A 12734-nucleotide genomic window follows, 5' to 3' on the forward strand; every position below is an offset into this window, starting at 1 on the left:
CCCACTTACAACAATGAAATTATCCTCCAAAAGAATGACTTGAAAAGAAATGAAAGAGATGATATTATTTCTTTCATCCACGGTCTTGAAAACAAAATCAATCATGGTTAGCCTTGCCTCATTTTTGTGCTTTTGAAGTGTATTCAAAGAATCACTTTTTTTATGAATTGGCAAGTTAATATCTTTCAAAGACTCATTTGGAATATCAATAAACACCTTCTCTTCATTCCTTTTCTCTTCCTAAAAAATAACCATCTCCTCACCTTCCAAGTTAGCTAAGGAGTCCATTAGAGAGTTTATTTCATTTTTAGAGCTTTCATTAAAACCACAATTTTTATCCATTTCAAAAAGGCATTCCTCAAGAAGGTCATTGGAGATAATAGAAGGAAGGCCCTCTTCAACAAGTTCCTCCTCATTCTCTCCTACCTCTATTGTGGTCAACATCTCTTCACTCTCTAGAGTAGCAAGGTCATAGATAAAATCATAATCAAAACAAGGAAAGTCCTCATTAATCATGTTATGCTCTATTGGATTAGTCACTAATTCACTTGCCACTTCCTCCTCTACACAAGATAGAGTGATAGGCATTAGCTCACTTGTCTTATCATCTTCACTCTCATCATCATCATCTATATACATTGAAGTTCTTGCCATTTTTTTATTTTCCTCTTCCTCCTCCTCTTGACGAGAAAGAGTACTTGCAATTTGCTCAACTTGAGCTTCAAGATTGGCTAAAGTTTGAGAATGAGAATTAATAAGTGGAGTTTGTGAAATATTCACATCAAGTAAAGCTAACACTTTATCTTCAAATCCGGATGAGTACCTAGAAGGTGGTGGAATTGGTTCATCATAAAATGGTGGTGGAGGGCAATAGTCATAAGAAGGATTAAATGAGTGATCAAGTCCATGATAAGATGATGCATGTTGAAATGAATTGGACTCAACCTCATAAGGATCAAAATATGGTGGAGGGACATAAGGTGAAGGGATATAATTTCCTTCCAAACTTGGATCAAACAATTCCTCTATTCACAATTAAAACCTAAATGCAACAAATAATGGCTTTAACAAGGGCCTATACTTGGACAAAGATAAAGCAATATAATAAGCCTTAACAAGGGCTATCACAAGCATGCAAAGAAGTGAAACAATTAAAATACAAGAGTTCCAAGAATTGCTCACAACGGTCCTTAAGCAACTTCAAATTTTAATATTAGCTTAAAGCTCCAATTGTTGCTTCAAGTTCCAAAGTTTGCCTTCCTTGTAGTCAAGTACCTAATTGAACAAATAATAATAAGAACAAGAGAAAAGAATATACAATGAAAAATAAAATAAAAATAGAAGCAATCGAATAAACACTATTGCCTAGTTTAATTCCAACAAAACCGTTAATCCCCGGCAACAGCGCCAAAATTTGACGGAGGGCCGTTCCAACATGCCAAAATAATGTACTGAATGTGCGATTCAAGAAAAGGCTTTTGGGTCAAGTTTAAAGGGTCAAGTTTAAATTTATAAAAACCACTACCAACACTACTAATAAAGTAACAAGAATGAGTAGGGATCGTCCCAAGGGATTATACGTGTTGGAATTTAATTTCAACTCTAATGTATCACAAGATTGCAAACAGATTTAATGAGGTGATTAAACTACTTCAATTAGTGAAAATGCAATTAAAATAAAACTAAGTTGAGATAGGGATTTAAGAGATATGAAGAGAGGTCTTAGGGTGTTGGAATCACCACTAAGCTCATGTAATTAACAACTTGCTTTCCATTAATGGGGAATACATTGTTGTGAACAAAATGCGATTACCAATTGCAATATTAAGCATAGACCATCTAATTTATGTATGAATTGTCTACCTAAACTAAGTGTAGCACAACCCATCAATTTTAAGCATGACCCATCTAAGTAGCAACAATTATAGCACACATCAATCTAGAGAATCATGGAATTTGTAATAATAAGTCATAGAATATCTAAGCAAGCATAGATTGTCTAACTACCTACAAGCATGAATTAAATTGTAGAACAACCAATCAAGTATAAGTATAAACCATCAAATTAATTGACAAACCCATTCAATGAAAACCCATGCTTAGCCATCACTAGATTTTCAATTAACCACACATAGATATGCAATTAATATAGAAAAACTAGTGTAGAGATTAATTCCCAAATAATCACACATAAGACAACATGTAATCAAATAGAGAATCAATAGAAAGAATTAATCCATATGAATCATATAAGAAATAATTTCTAATTTAATCACACATAGACATGTAAATAAACTAGAGAATTACTAGGAGGAATTAAACCATAGAAATCATAGAAATATACCAAGATTCATGAAATTCACAAGGTTAGAGCACTAATCACAACAATATATATATAAATTCCCAAAAATAGAAATACAAGGGTTTAGATTACACAAGACTTAGGGCTCATCCAAGCCCTAAGTGTAGATCTAGCCAATCATGGAGGAGGTGGATATGGTCATGGAATCAAGCTCCAAATATGGCTCCATCTTCTTCTTCCTCTTCTTCTTCTTCTTTGAAGCTCTAGAGATAGAGAGAAAGAGTGGTCTAGAGATGGATCTTGAGATGTGCATCCACTTCCCCATTTTCTTCTAACCCTAATCTCTAACTTTCTAGAGAAAGAAATAAAAAATACAATGTAAAAACTAAAAAGATAAAAAGCTTCTTTACAAATAGGTTACTTCCCTTTATATAGAAGGTCATTTTCTTAGTCACTAAGTCAGGAATATAGCCCCAAAAATATCTAATCTCGTATTATGTGATAGGTGGACTTTTGGGCGCGCACGGAATAAGACAGCTCGCTGCCAGCAAAAGTTCGATCGATCCAACTTTGATTTTCGATCGATCCAACTTTTCTCAGAAAGTTGGATGGATCCAACTTGGCAGATTTTCAACATCAGCCTCTTTTTGCTCTAAATCATCCTCTTTTTGCTTCGGATCATCACTAAGACTTAGTTTGACTCCAAAAAGGCCTTAAGAAACCATTTTTAGCCCATTTTAACATTATTGACCTGAAATAGACAAAAACACAAATAAGTACTAAAACGGGTAAATAAGATAGATAAAGGTCCTAGAACACTCAAGCTTAAGTGATTTAAAAGTGTACTTTTCAGCGCTCATCAATGATATATATGTATATGTAATGGCTGAACAATATATATATAGAGAGAGAATGAGTGTATGAATCAATGCCTAACAATATACAAACAAAGAAACTATAAAGTCAAAAACCCATTGCCAGGAACCAGTAGCACATGGGGAACTGGTTCCCACTGGGCAGTGTGGTCCCGTAAAGCGGTGAACAACACTGAACCGGTACCAATATTTGGGTACCAGTAACCATGTGCCAGAATGGTTTGGCCTTGCTACAGGGCATTCCTGAACCTGTAGAGGCACGCTGAATCGGTAGGAATCGGGCAGATCACTTTTTGAACTTCAAATTTTTTTTTTTTTTTTTTTTCCCCAGAAAACTCTTCTCTTCAAATTTTGCAACACTCAATGGTTTAAGCGAAAAAAAAAATCTACAAACTAAAATCAAAAAATCTTTTTGAATTTTTCTTGATTTTTCAATTTTTTTTTCTTTTTTAAAAAAAAAACAAAATAGGAACAAATCATTGAGAACTAATCAAAATTTATCAAGTCCACACATGATCCAAATTTCCAAAAAAATTAAGAGATATCCATGAATGCAAAAATTTGACTCCACAGAATATTCAATTAATTTAAATTCTCAGGAAATAATCACAACATGAATTTTAACTTGCAAATTTTAATGAAACATTTAGAAATTAATCTAGCAACTTCAAGTGTGTGTGTGTGTGCAATCCATCTCATCAAGTTTTAATAAATTATTGTCCAAACTATATTGATCGAAAAATATTAAGATAAGATTGTGTATAAGTAATTTATCTAAGCAAGGTGGCTTCACTCTAAAGAGCAGACAATAATTCCCCAATTCAACTTATCTCCACTTTTCTTTTTATTCATTTCGCTCCTCTTCAAAGTCTAATGGGAGCTTTCAAACACATCTCAATAAGTAGCCTTTTTCTTAACAAAGAATTCAGCGTTTTTCAAATTTTTCTTTTCTTTTCAAGCTAAATATTTTCAATTTTTTTTTTTTTTAAACTCCTAATATTTTTTTCCAGACAATAACCTTTATAACTTTTGTAATTAATATACCCTAGTCAACAATTTAAAGATTTTCAATCAAATTTCTCAAAGATGGACTAGTGCACAAAAGGTTATGAACTTAAAATATTTAAATCTAAATATCTCCTAATCATTGCAAACTAACTTTCATTGCATGTATAGATTACAAACCAAGAAGCTATTTTTATCAAAAATCATGTGTCACAATTTACATTCAAAGATAGATCATAAATTCTTCAAAAGAATTTTCACATGTATATCATGAAGATTATGATCAGAAACTCAATACCTTAACTAAACCCTAACAAGTGATCCAATGGCAACTAAATTTTCTTTTAAACACAAGCCATGATCACTGATTTTTATAGGACTCGGTTTGAAGGTGAAATCCTTTTGGAAACTAATTCCATGGACTCAACAGACACATAATCGATCAAATCGTACTTTTTGATCCACACAGTTTTCACTCTTACTTCCTAAAATTCTCTTTCATAGTTTACCTCTTTCTTAGGCAAATTTTCAGCTTTGGAAATCTTAGGTGACACAAAATTCTTTTTCTTCCTAGAACATACCTTTTTCTTAGCATGAGAGTTACGAGAATGAATTTTTGAAATTTTTTTCTTTTTCTAGTGTGAATTCCTTTTAGCAAAAAAATCTCTAGTTATATTCCAATTATTTTGCTTTCTAGCATGAAACATATTTTGTGCAAAGGAATTATAACTATGAAAATCAAAAGAAGAATTATCTCTTTTCTTTTTATAACAATAGTGTTGACTATGTCCTGTTCTACCCCAATAAGAACAATAAAGTACTTTGGACACATTCTTAGCATGCATAGGCTCAACAAAAAGTTTAGGCTTAACAATAGGCACATTCAATGTAATATCCTTAATTTTAAAAGGATAGTCCTGGTATTTTAATTAATTGTTTTGTTTGTATTTTTAAGTATTTAATTGTTTTGTTGCTTGGTGAATTAACTTGTTTGGATTATTTGATTTAATATTTGATTTTATTGCATTATTTGTTTTACTTGATTGCATTATTTGTTTTTATTTGTATTACTTAGTTTAATTAGATTATCTGAATTATTTTATTATTTATGTGTCCTTAATTAATTAGTATAAAGGTTTAATTATGAAATTAGGTTAAATGAGTATTTTTATTACGCTAGTGAATTATTTAGGGTTTCTGTTAGAAGTCCCATAGGTAGAAGCCGGCAAAGTTTATAACGAGGATTGTTTATGGGCCGAGTTGGGCTCTGTCTCTAATCTTACAAGGATTAGGGTTTTAGGGATTAAAGCTTATAAATTCACCATGACAATAAGTCTAGGGTTTACGATCATAACACTTAGCCTATAGACGTAAACTGAGTTCTATAAAGACAGAGAGATACAGAGTGAGGTTTTGAGAGAACAGAGCACGTTTGGTGTAGGATTCGACTGAGGTTTCAAGGTCGGACCTAGGAGAAGGGAAGAGCAGAAGTAAGAAGAGGCTAGACAGTTGTTCAGTATTGCCAGAACACTGGACACGACGCCGAGGTTTCATAACTGAAATCACAGGCAAGTTCTTTTCTTCCTCCTTCCCTCTGGCTTGTATTCTGTGCACCTAGATAGTCTCTAGGGTTTAATTAATGAATAACTGAGTTTTACATGTATATTACATGCCATATTGATGATATATATATGTGTTGTAATATGTTAAAATACAGTTCGTGTATATCTGTTTTCAGTGGTATTCTTAAAGCATGCTTAGTCTGTATATCTGGTAGTTTTTGTATTTATTTCAACTGCTGTAAACACATCATAGGGATTATACTAAACATAGTTAGGACCCTTATGAACAGTTTAAAACCAAATAGACAGCTTGGAAGCGACCGGAGACGTTGCAGAAGGTCGCGGAAGTTGCAGTGGTTGAAGACGGCTCTCAAGGAGGTGAGAGCCGACTCCATAGAAGTGGGAGCCGGCTCCCACACATGTAGAGCCAGCTCCCACACATGTAGAGCCAGCTCCAAGGTTAGGTTAGTGGAGCCGGCTCCAGGCTGATTGGAGCCTGCTCCCAAAGTTTTGGAGCAGGTTCCACCCCAAAATTTGCTTCCTGATATTGTTTTTGACGCACTTTTTGAAACTGTTGGGTGTCTGAACTGTTTTGGAATATTATGGGACTCTCCAGAGTGATTAAGAAGTTAATTTTGGGTGTTAATAAGACTTTTAATTGATTAAAGTTTACCTCTAAATTAATGGAACAAACCGTACAAAATTTATGCACATAGTATACGGTTAATGGATGGATGGAGACTTAATTGCTTAAGCTTATTTTTGGGCATTCCAGTGGGATGTAATATGTTTATAAAATTGTTTTAAATGCATGATAGAGTCAGGTATTGATTAGTTTTGACCTATGCATGTTTTGGACTTTGGTTGCTAAGCTACGGTTCATAATTATGTAGTTTACTTGGTTTCCTTTAAACTAGATTTTTACTTTGGATTTAATTGCTGTAATGTCACACATTACTTTAAAATTAACGGGACTTCAGATTTGGACTGGATAATGGTTGTGACATTTAATTGTTGAAATATTAAATCTTATTTTGCAATTAACTGGAGTCTATTTTTAACTAAACTTACTGAAATGTTATACCATATTCTACAATTACTTAAGTTATAGTTGGTAACTGGATTATGAATTTGGATTTAAGTTGTTGAACTGTTATCTTGGTTCTGTAACTTATATGGATAGGGAGGAGTGTATGCACCGGTATGGGACAGTGACATATTAGGGATGGTGTAGCTCAAAACGTTAAGACCTAACCTATCAGATTAAAGGAATGGATTGTAAAATATTGAATCCTAAATTGTGTTAAGTTATATCAACTGAATAAGTTGAGTAAGTAACTGGACCATGGTTTATGTCACCTCAATGAATAATTAAATGACATACTCTAGATTTGGATGGACTTTAAATATATGGTTATGGTACCATGGGATGAGCTTGAGTCTCAGGCTCGTTGGTTAGGGTGCGTATATGCAGTAGATGCGTAGCTAGATATAGTAGGTAGGTGTACCATGTTAGGTCTAGGTACTCATGCCCACCTTTGGGTGCGTTTTCGCATGTTGCCTTCTATTCAGGTTGAGACCCCTATTATAATCCAGTGAATGTCCCTTAGTGTGGATATATATATATATATATATATATATATGTATGGACTAAATAGATATTATGAGGTATCTAGGGTGTATCTGCGTATCTGGTTACTGTATGGATTGCAGTTAGATTAGAATTTGTTCGTGGGCTTGACCCACTCTTTTAATCTTTTCAGGTTCAGGACGGTTCCAGTCTTAGAGCTTAATCGTGCTGTTCGAGGACAGTTCTCGTTCGTCATATTATGTAGGACTTCGCTCGATGTTTCAGTTTTATTTACTTTCAGTTTTTTCAGTTCAGTTGGGATTTTATTTAGGGGTCCACTAGATGGATTCTCGAGTTGTAATCATGGAGGTTTTGGGAGTTGGATTTTATTAAGTTTTATCAGTTGTGAATTTTATATTAGTATTCTTTTCAGCTTCAATATCTATTCTTATTTCATTTTGTCATCTGTGTTCATTTTAAAATACTTTAATTGTTTGATATTGTAATATCCCTAGTTTTCTAAAGGATAAAATTGAAATTGAAATTTTATTTTGTGTGAAATTTTAATTTGTTTTTGTGGCTAGGTGCTTATATATCAAATTGGTTATTTGTTTGATTTTATTTTAATTAATTGTTGGTTTTATTTTATTAGTTGATTTAAATAGATTGTTTTCTTTACTTGTATTTTTTTTAATTAAATTAATTGGCTTGTGTGTTTAAATGGATTAATTTGTTAATTATTAATTTTGATATAAATAAGTTAAATGACTTTTTGATTATTACGTTAGTTAACTAGGGTCTCTAGGAAGACAGTGTGTTTAACCGACATGGATACATCTTGGTTGCTTTATGGGCCGACTTGGGGTAACATTAGAGCTCTGTCTTTATTATTACAAGGATTACGATTTTAGAATTTAAGTCTATAAATACAACCATTATGTTGTAGTCTAGGGTTTACGCTCATAACTCATAACACAAAAACGGGGAGATAATTCTGTAAAAACAGAGGGTAGAAGGAATAGAACACTGTATGGGTGGCAAAGAGAAGAACAGAGGGGACCAAGGTGGGATTTTGGTGGACTATTCCAGAGCACTAAGAGGCTTTACAGAGGTTCGTGTTGCCGGAACAGTGGACACAATGCCGAGATTTCAAAATTGAAATCACAGGCAAGTTATATTCTCTCTCTATCCCTTTGTCCTGTGTTCTATGTATACCTAGATGTCTCTAGGATTTTAATTGAATTTTAATCTAATCTGGCATGCGAAATATATGTCAAGTTGATTATCAGTATGTATATGGCTGTTTAAAACAATTTTTGAATGACTTGTGTTTGGTTTATTTTAAGCTTACATATTGGTTCTGTTTTAATGAATGATTTCATTCGTATTGCTATAAACAAGGGATTAGGATGTCATGGAATATATATAGGAGGGTTAAGATAAGTTTTGATTATTTGTATATGTTCTAGTATTACCTGTAGTTATGTCTGCAAATCGAAGATCAAGTTGTATGTTAACGCATGAGGAATCGGTAGTGGTTTTAAATCACTGTAATAAATTTCAATTGTCAAACCAAACCATTGGGATGCTATTTGGTATTAATAAGACCCTTAGAATCAGTTTTAGAAACCAATTGAAGGGTAGAAAGTGGCCGGGGTCGAAGCAGATCATCGGAAACGAAGAAGAAAATGGAACAGTGGGCTCCCCCTTTTTGGAGGTAGCTCCAAACACTTTGAGTCTGCTCCAAAAGTTTTTGGAGCTGGCTCAATGTTGGTTTGAGCCTGCTTTATTTTTTTTTTAGAGCAAGCTCTTTCCATTTTGATGCGTACTGTAAGTTTTCAGAAACTGTTTAGGCTCTTGGGGTTTCTGAATAGTTTTAAAACTTTAATGGGGGTTTCAATAATTAATTTAGGATATAATTAAGGTCTTGTATTGCATAAAATAACCTATTTGTATTAATAGAATTAACAGTGCGCTATTTAACAACTTGTGCGCAGTTAACTGCTGGAAAGAAGTTAAATTGTCTAATTTTAATTTGACAATTTAGGGTGCTATAATATGATTCTAAATTAAATTTTAGATGTATGAGGGAGTCTTTTAATTAACAAATTGGACTTGTAGCATAGTTTATGGCTCGGTGCTAAAACAATAAAACCGTATGCAAAGATGCGACCTAGCATGCTATTGATGGATAAAAGGAACTGAATTGCTAGAATTAATTTTAGCAATTTCTTGGACAATATTATGATTTTAAAACTTATTTATATGCATGATAGAGTTATTGATTTAATAAAACTGATCTATTTATGCTCTGGATGTTAGTCATTGAAACAATACATGGTTTAACTCTTGGATTTAAATTGTTGAACCTTTAAACATCTTTTTGCAATTATTTGGGTTATAGTTTGGACTTAGATTGCTGAACTAATACTTAGGTTCTGTTAATCTAATTGGATGTTGGCCTAGAATTAATTAAAGAATTAATTATATATATTTTTTGTCAATTACTTGGATGGATGCTGGATAATTAACTTGATGAACTATTAAACCTTGTCTTGTTAGTTACGTGGATGGATTCTGGATTATAGATGATAAACTGTTTAAATTCTGTTTATTATCTATTTAGATTATATGGATGTGTTTGATATACTGCATAAAATGTTGCATCATTTACGGATTATTTACATGTATGTACCGGTATAGGACGGTGACATACGGAGGGACGGATTAGATCAAAACGCTAATTCCAACCCAATCATACATACGGAATGGATTAACTAAAATAGTTAAATCCTACATGGATGCATGTCCTATCAACTAAAACAGTTGAACGATATAACGGATGGTTGTTTATATTTTCTGTTAGTAGAATGGAAAGGGATTTAATTAAAACATTTAAATCCTAATTTTATGTCATGTCATGGCAACGAACTGTTGAGCGGCACTACATTGATTTGGATGGAATTTATATGTATAAACTATGGTACCGCGGTCTGAGCTTGAGTCTCATAGTTGACGGTTAGAGAGCGTATATGCAGTAGGATGCGTAGCTAGTTATGCTGGTTGAGGTATACCCTATTAAGCTTAGGTAGTCATGCCCATTCAGGTGCGTTTTTGCATGTTGCCCTCTAGTCAGGTTGAGACCCTCAGCATAGCCTAGTGAGAGTCCTGTAATATGGTTATATGTATATATCTATTTACGAACTATATAGATATGGTTGAGACATCTAGGATGTATCTGCGTATCGGGTTTCTATTTGGATTGTAGTTAGAATAGAACTTATTCATGGGGTTGACCCACTATTATTTTTCAGGTAACGGACGGTATCAGGTCTTAGAGCTTGTTCGTGCTGAGCAGAGACGACTACTCACTCTACTGATGACGTAGGTGGTTCCTGTATGGTTTAGCGTTGGATTCCTTTTTGGTGGTTCATTTCTCAGTGTTGGTTTTATTAGGGGTCCACCAGATGGATTCCCGAGTTGTATTAGAATTGGAGAAATTGGATGTATCAGATTAATACTTTCTTTATAAACATTTTATTCTGAGGTTTTTAGTTTTGGGTTTACTATTCTAGTTTCTTTTCAGCAATTTATTTGTTCCTGTTTTCTTAATTATATTCTGTGTTCGTTTATTATTAATTGGTTTGATAACGTCGGGTAATCGGGCGTGGGCCTAGCCAACCCGCATCCGGATATCTGGAGGTATCACAGATATTACCTTGGGTTTGAGCCTGGGCCTGATCAACCCGTGTCTCGGATCCGAGGGGTATCACATTTAAGTTCATAGGTTTAACAAAAACAGTTTGGCTCTTTTTACTTGATGAAGCCTCATTTAAACCTAATCCAGTTTTATCACTTACATGCTTACCAACATTAATCATCTTATCAAGCTTAATCTGTCTAAAAGTAAAAGCAAATAATTTTTCTTGAGATTTTTCCAATTCAAGTTCGAGAAAATTAAATTTGGCAATAAAATATTCTCTAGCAGAATTAGCTTGACTTACCTCGCTCTCAAGGAATTTTACCTTTTTATGAAGATTGTGAATTTCAGATTTGTTCTCTTCAAACAATTTCTGTTTTTGCTTATCGTCCTTCTTCAACAAATCATTCTCCATCTTTAAGGTATGTATTTCCTTTTTCAAGGCATCATTCATGCTTTCTAATTCTCTCAACTTCTTAGATTGCTCCTTGACATCCTTGCTCGATAACTCATATTTGGTAAGATTTTTTACAGAAAAAGAAGAATTATTAGCAGTATCATCATCAACATAAGCAATAGAAGCATCTTTATTATTTTCCTTATCTTTCAATTTAGAAGGATCTCATTTATTACAATTTATATAATTTCTATTTTTAAGGAACCTTCTAGAAATTTTAGACATGATGAAAATAATTTTCAAAATAAATCAAAACTTTCCACTAGGATTAACTCAATATGTAGAGATTGGCTCTGATACCAAATTTGTGAGTCGTACGCAGCGGAATAATTTAGAAAGTTTTGAATATGTAAAAACAGATCTGTATATTTTCTCTCTTTCCCTATTTTAGCAATTAATAAATTAATATCATGCACAGTAGAATAAAGTAAAGTAAAAGTTAGAGATGGCACCAGAAGTTTTAGCGAGGAAGCCCTAGTTGATAAAATACGTCAACTGTTTGTGCGGGAAAACCTAGTGGATTGTGCAGTCCAAAGTAAACCGATCCTCTATGTTTGAAACAAAGTACACTGAACTTTGACTCTGGCTCACACCCTATTATTCTACCAAACACCAATTGCTGACAATCCTCTGGCTTTGCGACGTCTCGTCCAACAATAACTTGACCTCAAGCTTATGCTTGATATTTGTAGAAGAGTAGCAGGTAGATTAGACAACGCTCATCGAATGCTCCAACCCTTTCAAAGTGTGATCACTTTTACTTCTTTTCTTCAATATCTGAACTTCTATGTAGAAGTAGATATGTTTTTCTCTGATCGATATAAATGCAACTGTATGATCACAATCAGGATTTTTTAAACACTACAACTCTGAACTCACTAAGGGCCTGCTTACTAACATGAATTAATTCCTGATTTCTACTGTCAATTCCTAAAATAGGAATCAAAAGTCAAAATCATGTTTAGTAAAATATTTTCACTTTTCAATTTTAAAAACGTACGTTCTAATTTTGTGAAGGGGAGAGAAAGTGAGAAATTCTCACTTTCTCTATTTTATGTACTGTATAGAAGAATTATTTCCTTTTACTACTTTTTATGGTAGCGTTCAAATTTGCTCTCTCTCTCTACTAGGTTAACCCTAAGCTAATTTGGCTAAAAGTATAAGAACAGGGGAGGCTGACTCTAAATAAGGCCGAACTGAATTTACCGGCGAACTGAACGGTGACGAAGGTGTGGTTGTGATGATGCATACAGGGAATCAGGC

Source organism: Cornus florida, unplaced genomic scaffold (assembly GCF_030987335.1).
Source record: "Cornus florida cultivar Cherokee Brave unplaced genomic scaffold, ASM3098733v1 CherokeeBrave_3.0.0_Hap2_Chr03, whole genome shotgun sequence".
In the NCBI taxonomy this organism is placed as follows: domain Eukaryota; kingdom Viridiplantae; phylum Streptophyta; class Magnoliopsida; order Cornales; family Cornaceae; genus Cornus; species Cornus florida.